This window comes from Lycium ferocissimum, chromosome 12 (genome assembly GCF_029784015.1).
Source record: "Lycium ferocissimum isolate CSIRO_LF1 chromosome 12, AGI_CSIRO_Lferr_CH_V1, whole genome shotgun sequence".
In the NCBI taxonomy this organism is placed as follows: domain Eukaryota; kingdom Viridiplantae; phylum Streptophyta; class Magnoliopsida; order Solanales; family Solanaceae; genus Lycium; species Lycium ferocissimum.
In genome coordinates, this window is record NC_081353.1 from 52,932,178 (window position 1) to 52,944,750 (window position 12,573).

Genomic DNA, 12,573 nt, shown 5'->3' on the forward strand with positions numbered 1-12,573 from the left:
TTGCCTACGTATCCTGCCGAAACAAGAATCAAGTCGAACGTAGTTCATGAGTTTTGGCGTAAAGTAATTAACAAACTTGTTTCTGAATTTTCTTTCTTTCTTTTTTTTTTTTTAATTTTTGAAGTAAAGAAACTATAAAGTCTATAAAAAAAAAAATCTTTTTTGATTTTGAATTATCAAAAGAATGAATCCTAAAAGATACGTAAAAGGAAAAAATATTTTTTATCTTTTTCTCTCCTTTTGTAATAGGGCATTAAAAGAACTCTTTTTTAGGTTTATTTAAATAAGGGTAAAAACTATCTCTTTTTTTTGGATTTTTGAAACTCTCTCTCTCTCTTTTTTTTTTTTTTTTTTTTTGAATTTTTGAACAAAGATCACCGAACCCAAGAAGGGTTGCCTACGTATCGTCACCCCGAGGGACGAGAATCAGGTGTGCATAGTTTGTCCAGATTGGACAGTTAAATTGACTTGAAACACCTCTGTTGTTTTTTTTTTTTCGATTTTTTTTATTGATTTTTATTTTTTTTGTAAAAGTGATATGGCATGGAAAATCCTTTTGGTTTTACTACCCTTGAATTATGCTAAAGAAATTGAAACTCTTTTTTTCAATTTTGTTTTTCTAAAAACATAAAAAGGTAAAATATTTTTGGAATTTTCTTTTTTCGAAAAAAAAACAACAAAATATCATTTTTTTTTTCCTCGTTTTCTTCTCACCTTTCTTTTTCACACACCTCTATTCCTTCAAGCGATAAAAACCGGTCAATATGCAAAGGCCTTCCAAATAATGTTACAAATAGCACATAAAATGAACATGTTGAGTCGAACAAGTGTACTTGTCCTAGATGGACCCGGCTCCTATGCCGAGTCCCCTAAGTCAAATGCACGTGATGCAAACAACGCGAGCCTATTAGGGATATCCATTGCATGTGGCTTGTTCTACTAGGCTTTAAGTCCTAATGGATAAGGATAGGGTGGAATTTTGTACATATTTGTACAAAATGTTTAAAACATATTTGTACGATTTTAATCGTACAAATATGATATGTAAATAATTACTTTTAGTCTTGTTATCCATGTGTCCTTAAAATTATTGATTTTAAGCTTACGAATATGATATGAAAACGAATTGTAAGACTTAAGAGCCCACTTTGAAGTTTTCATCCGTTAAAAAAAAAAAAAAATTAAACCTATAACAAATTGGAATACATAGTCAATTGATTGAAAAGCTATGTGGTTCCCAACTAACTTGAATTACTTAGAATGTTGATAATATATGTTTCAATACAATAAGGAATGAACAAAGTTTATTTAGAGAAAAATTATATGATAAAACTTACTTAGAAGATTTGAGGAGCTCTCTGAGTATTAGGCAAACTACAATTTTATCCAACATATAATTACTTCTTTCAATATAATTTAGCTTTGGAAGGGTATCAAAGTCGTTTAATATTTGAAGGATTTGTTTTAAACCAATATTTATATTCATACTAAACCAATATTTATATTCATACTTTTATAATAATATAAATATAACTACAGAGATAGATAAGTCAATCTCTTCTAGGTTATAATTGTTCTATCTAATAAGTTTAAACAATTAATGTTCAATAATTTTGAGTTTAACTATCAAGTAGCAACAATATATATGTCAGTTTCTTTAGAATGTTTACACATTGAAACGGGCTGCAGTGTGACGCACGGGATGCACATGTAACGCATGGGATGCACGTGTCATGTATGAGATGCATGTGTAACGCGCAGAATGCACATGTCACGCATGAGATGCATGTGTAACGCGCAGAATGCACATGTCGTGCATGGGATGAATGATATGCACGTGAGACGCACGCGAAAGCTACTTTAATTTTATGTCTTAATTTCTATCTTATATTACTTTTCACTTACATTGGATATGAGAAAATTCTAACTTGTTTTGTGTCTTAATTTCTATCTTATAATCCTTTTTTTGATAAAGATGATAGTAGTATAAATAAGCCTAAAGCATCTACATACGTTCCCATAAGTAAACTAATTTAAGTTTTCTTACTTGTTGATTTCTCCTCTCAAGTCTTGCAATCTGGTGACCAGAAATTTTGTATCTCATAGCCACCTCTCGCTGTCATTCGTCTGTGTTGAGAAACTACCCCAACAAGAAATTCCTCCTAATGCTAATTCGATTCTTATTATTTAAGAATTCACTTTAACATTCAAGAACAATTTTGCTATATACGAACCAATGATCTTCAGCACATACTCATTTGTAGAGAATCACGATGTCCAACCAAGCCGCCCCATATCTTTCCGTTTGTCCCATGAGAGATTGTATTGCGCTATATCTCAAAGATGATTGGAAATTTGAATGACGAATTTGAAGATCATCATCACACTATAGTTGAAGATACGATTCGTCAATTGCTTGGAATCACTGAGAAGGAATCTAACAAGGTTGCAAAATCTCGTAGCTATCTGTGGATGTAACATTAGTGATTGATAACATTTGTGATAAGAGAACTCTGTCAGCATCAGATGGGATAGTGTCGATTAGTAAATCATCAATATAGTTTCTAGAGCCGATGAAAAATTGATCAAAGAAATATCAAGGATGAGTGTATGGTATGTCTAGATGAGACATGGCAGGAAACTGAAGTACCGTACTTGCATTGCTTTCATAACAAATGGTTCGCTTTCACATTCAAAATGAAGAGAAGTAAGAATTAAAGAGAGAGATATTTGACCATTACCACCTTTTTTATCCCTCGATGAAAATATTTATGTTTTTATTCAGAATTTCAATCTCAGTTATTATTACAGTTATTTGTACTGATATGCGTTTAAAAGAGAAAATACAAAAGTGCAAACAAGTGCTGAACTTGCTTCAACAGCTTCCTCAGCTGTGGGGAAAAATAAAAATAAAGAACATATTTCCAAGTTGTTACAACAATTCCAACGTCTGCATTTGTTGTTTGGAATAATTTGTTACGACAACCTCAGCAACGGTTTGATTTTGTCAAACAAGTGCAACTGCTTCCTCAGTTGTTGGAAAAATTAAAACAAGTGCAAGCCCCTTTTTCCTTAACCATAGCACAACAAGAACAAGAACAACAATAAAAATGTAAATTTCACTACTAGTTTGCACTATTTAAAAACACACAACCACAATAAGAACAACATATACTCAAAATAAGGGTTTCTTATGTAGGCAACAACAAAGAAACACTTTGAAGACAAAACCATGTTTTTCTTCTTCTTCTTCTTCTTCTTTAACCAAAATCATCATTTTTAGTGATTGGTTTCAAAATCCTAGTTGTTCAACGGAGTTGTTTGACAGAAGTGAAAGAAAAAAAATTACCTAAGATGTAATCTTTTTAAAAAATTACTCCCCCCGCTCCAAAAAGATTGTCTTAATTTGACTTGCTACGGAACTTAAGAAATAAATGAAGACTTTTGAAATATGTGGTCCAAAACAAGCCTTAAATACTTTTGTGGCTGCAATCATCTCATAAAGTTAAATTATTTCTAGATATAAAAATGTGTCAATCTTTTTGGAACAAACTAATAAGGAAAGTAAGACAATCTTTTTGGGACAAAGGGAATACTAATTAATATGGACTGCACGTGTGACGCACGAGATGCACATGTCATGCACCGGATGCACGTGTGACATACAAAATGCACATATCATGCACGGGGCAAACGAAATGCGGGTGTTATGCATGCAGAAGCTAATTTTATTGAATGCATCATGAAATTGACTAGTTTAAGTTGGCAATGAATCGATCACAATCCTCCTTTTTTATTGGGACTTGAGACCAACAATGTAATTAAGCAAATACTACATACGATTACGATCTTTTATAGTAAATATAATTAAATCCAAAAAGAGATAAAAGATAAACATGAAAAACGATAAATGAGAAATTCTACACAAATATAGTGATGTTATCTCAGTTTTTTTAATATAATTAAAAACCCCTTATAAAATGAAAATCATACACAAAATAACGTTCATCTGAGCACACCAAAATAAAGTGATAAATTCTTATATCTATTTTTTAAAATTTATTCACATTAATTATATACGAATATTTTACTCGTGACTTTAATTTATCTTTTATTAGTAATATATTTTAATATACTTATTATTTAGTTGTATATAAACCTCATGTTTTCTTTTAAAAACTAGACGTTTTTCTTTAAAAATAAAATTACTTAACATCCTATTGTCTTTGTAAAATATATATATATATATATATATATATATATATATATATATATATATATATATATATATATATATATATATAGGCTATATATTAGTGTTATAACATTTTCTATCTTCTTTTAGGACGGGATAATATTTTTTAAAAGAGAAGACTTGTTTAGGTCTTTGAAATAAAATAATAGCAATATTTAAGCATCGAGTTGATATTTTCAATTTTAACGATAATTTAAAGGTGTAAAATACATTATTTTTGCTCAAATTTTGGATAATTATAATTCAAATTATTAAATTAATTTTACATGTTTAAAACGAAACAAAATAAAAATTGATTTTCTATTTAAATGATGAAATACTATTTTTTAATTTTTGGTAAATATTCTCGGTTTAGCTCATTTTACTTGTCATGTTGTTTTTGGGACCTAAAATGACGAATTATAATTTGACTAATTTTTCATCAATTTGATCTCTATTTGATTATTTTTTTTACGACATTAATCTCTTTTCACATATGGGCCTTATTTTAAAATATAAATATTTTAAGTATATTTATTTTAGTGAACAAATAAATGACATGGCGGAATAGCAAAACGATTTAATATTTAGATTATCCGAGCTAATATTGGCCCAAAAGCGCTTTCATTTGCTCCCACTAATGGATTGATACGCACGCAATGAATCCATTATTATTGACTTAATGAGATACTGTAGTGTATAAATGTTTTTGTGACATTATTTTTTTTTAATATGGGGTTCACCGATATTACTTGATTTTGTTAATATGGAGTCCATTTTTATATTGCTTGGTGTTGTTTAGCCCTTTGCTTATTAGTCATCAACAATCATATATATATATATATATATATATATATATATATATATATGTATATACTATGTTCAAAACACCGTAATTCCGCTCCGTATCTAAAACTTTATTATATTAGTGTTTCTTAATTAGTTTTTTTTTACATTGTTTGTTATTTTAATTGGGATTCACTTTTTTTATTTTTATATTGCTTGATTTTATTAAAATATTGGAGATGGTGGGCTTTATTTTTTTTAATTTATTAATATACATCCAACAAAATTGAAATTTGCACCTTTTTTTCTTGACATTGTTTGTTTTTTAATATGGGATTCCTTTTTTATATTGTTTGATTTTGTTTGGAACTTTTATGTTAGGATGGAGAGCTAATTTTTTTTTTTGAATAAAAAAAAATAAACAAGTCCGTAGTAAAACTTTATTATATTAGTGGCTCGAATATAAAAAATTTTTTTTTTGACATTGTTTATTTTTTGTTTAAAGACCCATTTTTTTTTTTTAATATTAGTTGATTTGTGTTTAATAATATGTCTATTGTTTAACACGAATCTACAGGATAGAAATTTATGAAAATGTTATTCAAATGCACTATCTAACAAATTTGCATGATTTTCCAAATTACAACTCTAAACACACATTTCATTTAGAAAAAGGGATAATAAATATGGTATTTTTTTCATCTCTCGGTTCCTCCGCCAACAATTGTACTTCTTAATTAGCATGTTATTTTTCTGATTAAAATATTAGCTTTATTTTACATCCAACAAAATTGAAATTGAGTTTCTTGCCTTTTTGCTATTTTGGAACTCCTATGTTAGGATAAGCTAATGAAAAAAAAAATAAACAAGTAGTAAACAAACTCAAAAGGTTGTTAAAGATGCAGACCAAATTCTATTCTTTAACCTGAATCTACAATAGAAATTTATAAAGTTCAAATGCAACTAACAAATTTGCATGATCCAAATTACAACTCTAAACACACATTTATTTAGAAAAAGGGATAATCATATTTTTCACCTTTGCACCTTTCATCATACTTCTACAATCATATCTAGGTGAGCCATATGGCCTACTCATAATCTCTATGCATCAATAACACAATTTTCATCGGGCTAAGGCACTTTTATATCAACATCAACACTATGCCCATATATATACACAAGCCGACGAGGCTAACAAAATGATATACAAAAATATGAGCCGACAAGGCTAAGAGACATCTAGCTATACACAACTGTCTACGAGCCTCTAGAAAGAGTATGTAACATCGCAAAGATGAGACAGGAACCCGACATGCCCATTTATGTACATAAAATAATAGTACCAACAGGAATTCACGACTCAATCAAATAGCTTCTCCTGCAGCAATCTCGGGATAAGCGGCCAAGGATCAAGTCTATCTCCCTGTCCGCTGCGGCGTGACGCGGCGTCCCGCAAATAAAAGGACGTCGGTACGAACAATGTGCGAGTATGTGAGCATAATCAATAACATAATAGAAACATGAAGGATTACATGAGATAGAAGAGCCATGAGATAGTAGAGCCATTTATACCTCTAACGACGTTCATTATATTTACTTACCCTCTTTCTAATAGGAACCTTCCATTACATACACATACATATATAGTAGTACCATACCCGACCATAGAGGTTCGGTGTCACACATACCCGACCATAACAAGGCTCGGTATTATACATACCCGGCCCTACCAAGGCTCGGTGTTATCTGCACTCAACTGCAGTGGTGCGTGTGCAATAAATATCATACCCGGGCACATAAGCTCGGTGTTACAAAATAGTCATACATATACATATACCCATAGAAATACATAATTGTCATCAACATCATCATCTTTATTAAATCTTTCCTTAGAGGGTCGACTATCGTAGAATGGGACCAATGGTATCATGATAGTATCAAGACTTATGAGCTTTAGCATACAGAAATTGAGGTCATCGAAGACGTTATGGATTTCACATACGGTATGATAATAGTGGAATCATGCCTTAAAAAAGAAGGGTTAGCCTTACATACCTTTATGTCTAACGTTCACCTCGGCTTAGAGAAATCTACATTTAAGAGGGTTCATACCAAGATTAGGCTTCAAAGACACCCTTAAGTTCAAATGAGTATAATTCGTAAGCAAGCGAAAATTGGGCAGCATTTCCCCTATTTCATCTACTTCTACCAAATTTCAAAACAACTCCCAATCAACAATAACACTATCAACAATACCACAATCAAGAGGTTTCATTCAAGTTAAGCATCATCCAATCCCCAAAACTCCTTTTCATGATCACTCATAAAAATAGCTACAACACAACACCATATATACTTATGTACAATACTTCCTCAACATCATTAGTATCACCCACAATAGGATTATACTCAAAACATGAAAAGAATTACAATTCAAGTTAACCTATAGCTCATAATATCCTCAAGTTCACACTTGAACTCTATTTTCACTTTTCTTCCTTTACCCACATGGTATAACATTCAAACAATTTTAACCATATGTAAAAGATGTGAAATCTTACCTTAATCACTCAAGAACAAGTCTTGGATCAACTCACTCCACTCAAGTGAAGTCTCCAACATCAATACCAAAGGAAAACTTAAGTTCCACAAACCCTAGCAAGCTTCTTTACACTTGAATCTCTTGAATTTGACTTGGATTAGTTTATGGACTTGGAGAGAGGGTTTTGGAGAGCCCTAAGATCTGTTTTGGGGAAATAATGAGCTCAAATGAGGTGAAATGAAATATATAAAGCATGACTTAAAATCCCGTTCGGCAATTCTACGCTCGCTTTGACGGACCGTCAAAATTCCTACGGTTCGTCAAATTGCCCAGCCAAACATGGATCACTATGATTGTTTTACGCTGGGAAAATGCCATTTAACAGGCCGCAGAAATTCTGCGGTCCGTCAAAATGTTCTGCCCGAAAAGTCTGTCTTAAAATACCCACAACTTTTTACTCTGATGGCATATTGACGAACGGTTTGTTGCGTTGGAAACTAGACTCAATGAACTTCAATTTGGACAGAAAAACACACCAAAACCACTAATATTCTAGGAGATATATCTCTCTCAAGTTGGACCAAAATCCTGTCCAAAAGTTTGCCAAGTTTTCCCAAAGTTCCGACAAACTTAATCTCCTTAATTCACTTGTTCTCAAATCCTTTCATAGCTTACTTCATGAACTTAAACCCCCCATAGCCATAAGATAGGAACATATAATCTTATATATCCTAGAAGATAACTCGCTTTCTATGATTAGGACAACCAACACCTAACGAATTTCAACGTACAAAACTACGAGGTATAACAATTATTGATAAACTTTTATTTCATTATTGTGATATTTGATTAAACATATTGACCTCCAATCAATTGAAAGAGTGTAGTTTGATTTTTTTGCTTGTGATATCACAATTTTACCATGATTGTTATTTGTTCTACCACTTAATTTATCTATGTATTATGTTAAACTTGTATTGTTGCTCTATATTTGACAGTAATATAATATAGATATAAAATAGTTTAAATATGTCATATTTTCTACATCAAAGGTCGAAACCATGCATTTCAATGTACTCAGATAGGTATCACAAGTATTAAATTCGAGATGTACTAAGAGACCAAAAATAATATTAACCCTTGAGAAAATATGAAGGAAACCCTTTTCGCTTATATTGCAAAGAAAAAATAACAAAATTTTCATATTAGTTCTGCAAAGTTCATCTATGAATTGAAATTTGTAATCGCCATGTTGGGCTCGTCTTTGAGCACGGGTGCTGCCCCATATAGTAGTTTTAATATAAGAGGATGTCTTCAAAATTAATGTTGAATGTGATTTAGAGCTTGTTCGGCATAGCGGCTTAAAACAGCTTATTTTGATAAGTGTTTTTAAGTGCTATTCAAAATAGTAGTACTTTTGTTTAGAAGCAGTTTGTGCTAGGCTTTCATTTGAAAAGTGCTTTTGATTTCTTTTAATAAGCAGATTGTGTTTGGCTAATGATGCAATAATCAAAATGAAAACAACAAGAAAATGCAAGAAATAAAAAAGATAGATAATTTGACACAACTTAGACTCAATTTAGCAACTTGAGTATATAAAAACTAAGACCTCACATTTAAGAATAAGAAGCAACCAAATTCTTAGGATGACCGAGGGATTAGAATCACTCAATAACCTATCCTCTCAACAAACACCCAATCCAAGGCTAATAATCACTCAAACTCTCAAGAGTTACAATATCCAAATATCAAGTAATAATAATCAAAATAGTCTAAGTCTTCCAAATGAAAGAAACTACTATTTATACTAAAGCTCAAAAGACACAACTACACTATTACACTTTTACCTTAATGAGTAAGGGCACTTGTTTGGGTGTTTTCTTTTGGGAACAAAACTTCGAATTTGCAAATCTTCAAGTAATAGCCACATTGCAAGCATGACCATCTTCAACCCTTTTCTCCAAACCATCCTCCATGCTATCATGAACACTTGAAATCCCCGGAAGGTGCTAGAGTGTATTCAAGTATGTCCTTCCTCGTGAACAATGCTTGCGATAGCTTGAAATTCCTCGCTTCCGTGTGAAAGGTCTTGATGCCACTCGAATTGTATCATTCTCCCTTCTTGAAGAATTTGTCCTCAAATTTAAGGGATCGTCACATCTTATCACCATAGGAGAGAGATCACACATTGAAGGTGTTATGAACTTGGTATTCGGTGGAAGATCAATTTTGTATGCATTATCATTGAGTCGTTCAAGTACTTGAATGGACCATCTCCTCTGAGCATCAACTTGGTCTTTCTTTTGGTGGGAAACCTCTCTTCGGGAAATGTACCCAAACCCAATCACCAGAGTTCGAAAGCACAACTCGTTTGCGACCTTTGTTTGCTCTCTTTGTCGTTTCTCGATTCTTTCTCCCGGGTGAAGCCTCGCCTCATGCAACTTCTTCATGGCCTCGCTCGTTTGTTGCATCTAAACTTAACAAAACCGCTTGGTAACATGCCAATAGTGCTATGAATGAAATATATATATATATATATATTATGCGTAAGAATTCAACTAAAGGCAATTGATCTTTGAGAATCTTTAGTTTCCTTTAACCATGGCCACTGGCATAGAACCCAGTCTTATTGATAACTTCGGTTTGGCCGGCGGTTTTTGTGGGTGACAAGAGGTAGAAAATAATAATTTAGTACAGTTGTCCCCTTGCAATTCTTTCCAAAATGGCTACAAGAATTTGGGATCCTATCGCTCGAAATGGTTTTGGGAATACCGTACAACTTTACCACGTGTTCAACAAACAAAGATGCAACATGAGGAGAAGCGATCATCAACTTTATGACAACGAAATGAGCCATTTTAGAAAATCGATCAGCAACAAAGATGCTATCTTTACCCTTTTGGTTCTAGGCAAAACCCAACACAAAATCTATCGAAATATCAACCCGAGTTGTTAAGGGGTGGGAAGAGGGGTATACAAACCATGGGGAAGAGTTCGACTTGGCGCCCGACACTCAGGTCATTGACCTGAAAATCTTGGCCACATCCCTCCGCGTACGAGGCCAATAAAATTGCTCCTCGGTTAATCCCTAAAGTCTTATCAATCCCCAAATGTCCCATCAATCCCCATCGCGCGCCTCCCTCACAAATAATTCCCTCCCGAGCTCGGGCACACACAAAGCGTTTGTTTTTGAACAAGAAACCATCAAACCTAGAATGGGGAGTAGAAGACCGATCCTAATCCACTTCTCCTTTCCCACTCTTCGCGATCTAGAAAGATCTTGGCAAAGCGGGGTCCTCGGGGATACAATGTCTTCAAGCTTTCAAAACCCATCAATTTGGAAGACAAGTATTAATCAAAACATGTTTCCTTGATAGGGCATCCACTACATTCTCCTTTCCCTTTTGTATTGGATTACATAAGGGAAGGTTTCAAGGAATTCAACCCATTTAAGATGCCTTTTGTTCAACTTTCCTTGGGCCTCGAGATGTTTTAAGGACTCGCGGTCGGTCTGTTAATCACAAACTTTAGGCCATGCTAGTGTTGCCAATTACCCAAAGCTCTAATCAAAGATATAATTCAAGATCATGGTGGAGTAGTTCAACGTCGCACCCTTAAGCTTTTCACTAAAATAAATGGGTTTTTGGTCTTGCATCAAAACGCACCAATACCTACTTTAGCATCACACATTCAATTTCAAAGACTTTGTCAAAATCGAAATCGCAACACCATTAACGGAGAGCTAAGCATTTGTTTTAGAGTTTCAAAGCCTTTGATTGCTCCATACCCCAAGAAAAAGGTTTATCCTTTCGGATTACTCTCGGTCGAAAAGGAGCGGTACTAAACCCCTTAACAAACCGTCATATAAAACTGGCCAAATCATGAAAACTTCTAATATCACCAACGGATTTTTAGGAGTTGGCCAATTCTTAATCTATTTTGGATTCATCAACCTCAACACCTCGAACTCCTGACAAAACCCAAGAAAACAACTTCATCAACACAAAAAGAGCATTTACTTGACATTAGATAAAGTTGTTCTTGTCTAAGCACTTCAAACACACATTTCAAGTGAATAACATGCTCATCCATGGTTTTACTATGCAAAAATATCATCGAAAGTAAACAACCACTAATTTTATTAATAAAAGGTTTCATGACATGGTTCATCAACGCATTTAAAGTACTAGGAGCGTTAGTGAGACCAAGGCATCACCAACCATTCATATAGACCAAACTTGGTCTTGAATGCAGTTTTCCACTCATCTCTCGGGTTTCATCCCAGGTTTGATGATACCACTCCAGATCTACCTTGGAGAATATGCGAACTATTGACTCGTGGCGTATCGTCGAGGCACGAGGTATGGGATGGCGATGCTTTACCGTTATCTTGTTGACGGCATCGACAATCAACACACACGCGCCATGATCCATCTTTCTTTGGTACCAAGATCACGGGCGCGACAAGAACTCATACTTTCTCGCGCGGCTCCCTTTTCGAGGAGCTCATCCACTCGCCTTTGAAGCTCCTCGTGTCATTCGGGTTGGCTCTATAAGCCGGTTTGTTTGGGCAGTGAGAACCCGGAACAAGTCATTTGGTGTTGTTCAATTCCCGCCAAGGGCGGTAACCGCTTTGGGAGTTAGTTGGGAAGAACACATCATCGAATTCCCCGCAAAAGAGAAGAAATAGAACTAGGAAAAGAAGGGGTTAGTTCATTAGTGTGCAATGCATAGGTTATATACCGTATTTTTATACGACGGATTATTCGTAAGTTAATCGACATAAGTCCAAGGACAATATTATTTCGGAATACGAAACAAGGACTTTTAATCCCCGATTTTATTAATGCACGAATTGCTTATAAATTTTAATCGGCATGGAAATATTAATGGAGATTTGGGATTAATTAACCATGATTAGATTATTAAGTCAGATTAGTGATTAATTAATATTAATCAAATCATTAAATAAGGGGCCCCGAAAATTGGGAATCAGGGTCATGAATTT